Raw genomic sequence first — 3,964 nt, 5'->3', positions numbered from 1 at the left:
TCTTTACACATAGGAGACAGTGTGTCTTATAAACAATCGCAGGAGAATGATTCTGTATGCATAGGACACAGTGTGCCTTATAAACAATCGCAGGAGAATGATTCTGTACGCATAGGACACAGTGCGCCTTATAAACAATCGCAGGAGAAGGATTCTGTACGCATAGGACACAGTGTGCCTTATAAACAAACGCAGGAGAATCTTTCTTTACGCATAGGACACAGTGTGCCTTATAAACAATCGCAGAAGAATGATTCTGTACGCATAGGACACAGTGTGCCTTATAAACGATCGCAGGAGAATCTTTCTTTACGCATAGGACACAGTGTGCCTTATAAACGATCGTAGGAGAATCATTCTCTACGTGTAGGACACAGTGCGCCTTATAAACAATCGCAGGAGAATGATTCTGTACGCATAGGACACAGTGTGTCTTATAAACAATCGCAGGAGAATCATTCTGTACGCATAGGAGACAGTGCGCCTTATAAACAATCGCAGGAGGAGGATTCTGTACGCATAGGACACAGTGTGCCTTATAAACAATCGCAGGAGAATCATTCTCTACGTGTAGGACACACTGCGCCTTATAAACAATCGCAGGAGAATGATTCTGTACGCATAGGACACAGTGCCCCTCGTATCATGTGACCCGGATGCATGGGTGCACGTGTGGATGGCAGCATCTCCCATTTCAGGTGCATTTGACCTTTCAACTCCTCAGGAATATTATTCCACCTCTCCAACTTAATGAAAATGCCAAGCGTGTAAACCATTCAGCTTCTATAGGCAATTGTACAATCTTCACACTAGAGCCCCCATTTATACGCATACACGAGTTTCACGTACAATACGTATCGCGTATTGAATAAAGTCGTATAGAAATCCGTGTAGTAAATACCCGTGTCCATATTACACGTGTATTCTACGGTTATAATTATTCTGAATTATTTTTTACAGTCAATAATAATAGTAATAGATAATAATAATAATAATAATTTATTAATAACACGTGTACGCGTGTAATTAACACACGTGTTTTAGACGAGAGCTCTATCTTCGTACTTGCTCGTTCGATTTTTGCGTACATTTCTGTCTGCGATTATCGAGAAAACTGAAATAAATTCAGCGCAGTGGGTTTCCCTATAACTGATAATTCCGTAGTGAGATTACGGTTGAATCGCTCGAAATTCGGTCAATCGGCGAAAGTTAACGACACCGTTCTCAACGCAATCTCCCCACGCTATCGTCGCTCCTCGCGTGCCTGTCGTGAGCCCACGCCTGCATGCTTAATATTTAAAGGCCCGTCAATATCAACACGTCGAACCAACGTCTCCGTGGTTATCACCTTAATAGCCATTATCGGGATCGATAAGGTGTTACATTGCAAAATGAAGTGTCTACCAATTATCATGATTGATTCAACAAACGTGAACGTATATTCCGTAAAACGGCCAAGTCGCGTGGATCGTTTCAAGTAGACTTATCGTTGACGCGAGGTCATGGAACGGTCATTAACTTAGAAATCGCATAAGTAACATTTCTGCACAAACGCGAGGTGCGCTATTTCATTTATTTAATCAGAAGTCGAACGATGGAGTAACGCAGCGTTGTGGTGGGGGTAATGGCCTCGATGGCCTTGAACGGTCATTTGGGTCTCGTACGTACAACCAGCCCTCCCAAACGCAAGTCGATCTTTGAGAATTTTTAAAATAATAAATACTTGATGTAAGAAATTGAAATTTGGATGCACGAACGTATACGCTTCGAAGTACATCGTATACAATTTTTAACGCAAATGGGACAGTATCTCGCCGCAGAAATACAGTATTGTTTGTCGACGCAAATGAAAAATTCCTCGATAATCCGCGTATTAAATAAAAATGTTTTTCTTCCGAGCAGCATTAGGATATTACTCACGTTTGAGAAGAGCCTGCGAGTTTCAGATATGCATGTATCATTTCGCACAAAAGCAATTATCATACGTCAATGATAACGCCGGGCGATTAGAGTTTGGTATCACTATGCGCTACAACAAACGTGCGTTGCTCGGCAAAAATGCATCCGAGTACTATGTTTCTCACGTTATCGCGTATAATTTATGGCGGACATTAGACTCGAATCTATTATTAAAAAAAAAGGCTCATTCCGAATCCAACACGCGGATAATGAGCGCTTCTTATCGCTTCCAAGTTGATTGCATCTAAATTCGCGAACGCAAAGAAGCATAATTTATCGAAGGTCCCGATCCAAATTTTCGTTTCGCTTTGATTATCGGTCGAGACCTGCAATAAATCGGGCTTACGGTACAATACATGTTATTTATTTACTGCATCCGATTGGTTTTATTCCGACTCGCAGGAGCGCGTCACTTCGACGAAACGAATAAAGACAACCGTAATCTCGAAATAGTCCGTTCGGCGTATTCACTGAAAAATTCAAGTAAATAAACATTGAACTTCGAGTGAGTGTTTTATCGTCATCCTTTCGTGCAACTTTTCCAGGCTTCAATCGAACAGATTAGTTTATCTCAATTGCCGCCTATATCGCGCTATGAACTAAATTCATCTGCACTGTTAATTAGCGATAACACTGGTTTAATGTGATTCTCTAATAAACCAAAACTACGATGTTTCCCGTCGTTTTAATTTTCGACGTCGACGTAGCCAGGAAACTATCGCACACTTTTTTTTCTGAAAGTATCGCACAGCGTGTGTGGCCGTTGAATGAAGCTATACACACGCGGGAAATGAAGCTAAGTAAGTCCACGCGAGGTTTCGAGTTGAGCTACTAACATTTTTCGTTACCTTGTTTGTTTTGTTTTATTGCGATTTAAGTGCGAGCTTGGGGAGGTTACTGACTCCATTCGCTTTCCTTATTTGGTATTATACTGTCTTATTTTTTTGCCTTTAGGCTTTTCCATTCCTTGTATTTTTTAGCCAGATCTAACACAACCATGAAAAACCGGGATGGAACGCCCGGGATTCGAACCCGGGTTCTCAAGCGTGGTAGTCGGCTACTGTACGCACTGCTCTACTGTCCGTCCCTTTTCGTTACCTTTGTTACACAGACTTTTGTGCATCCCGTAATAAAACGGTTCGATCGATCGGCAACTTAATATGCGCTATCATCTTTCTTCTATGGCGTTCATGTTCCTCGCGTAAGCAGAATATAGATTTCGAGGAATTTCCGATTCTATTCGCCAATACGCGTCGTCATTGCATTCTCGGAATCCTCATTGTCGCCGATCGACCCTTCGCCGACGATAACCAGCTGGTGTTGAAATCGAAGAACCCAAACGGTTCGTATGAAATTGCAAAACAAGCTGGAGACGAGGTAGAGATTAGAAAGTTTGTTTAAAAGAATATAAGATAAATCAAAGGATAGAATGTGTCGGGGAGGATGTGTGCCGAGGTGAACGAAAGGGAAGAGTGAATGGCGTCACTGTTCGCAAGTTAACGCTCGCAAATCCGACGCGACGGGCCCACATGTTCGCCAAATACAGGACGAAACGATGACCCTCCCGACGTTTTTATCTTTGCATACATGTACCCAAGAGTCTCTCCTTTACAATCTCTCGAACGGAATATTTTTGATGCCGAGTCTTCAGCATGGAGATTTAGGAGGGTTAAAGGAAGATTATCTCTCTATATCTCTACTAATGCTCCAGATTAAAAGCTCGACAACAATATTAATACGCTTACTATTGCGAAATTGCAAATCACCCCGCAAATCCTTCTCCTGTTAAGTACCATGGTACACGAAACGCTCCGCAACAATTTTCTAGATTCCTCTTCTGCCCTAATAACGCTATGAGGATAATCGCGTGTCGATACCTCAGGTTTTCGAGGTCCTCATTGGTCTCTTCTGTGATGGGACAGGAGCCAGGGCCGGCGCTGGAGTTATTAGCTCCCTGATGCGATACTGTAAGCACAGTTTCGTTACAAATTCGTCGCTTTTAGTC

The 3,964-nt window shown here is 42.3% G+C and overlaps 1 protein-coding gene across 1 annotated transcript in view; it reads left to right on the top strand.

Moving 5' to 3' along the window:
* Positions 1-3,964, top strand: part of LOC128879413 (synaptic vesicle glycoprotein 2C-like) — a 13,683-nt gene that overhangs the window by 756 nt on the left and 8,963 nt on the right. The window lies entirely within an intron of this gene.

This window comes from Hylaeus volcanicus, chromosome 7 (genome assembly GCF_026283585.1).
Source record: "Hylaeus volcanicus isolate JK05 chromosome 7, UHH_iyHylVolc1.0_haploid, whole genome shotgun sequence".
Taxonomy (NCBI): Eukaryota; Metazoa; Arthropoda; class Insecta; order Hymenoptera; family Colletidae; genus Hylaeus; species Hylaeus volcanicus.
This window is presented reverse-complemented; position numbering and strand designations above follow the sequence as displayed.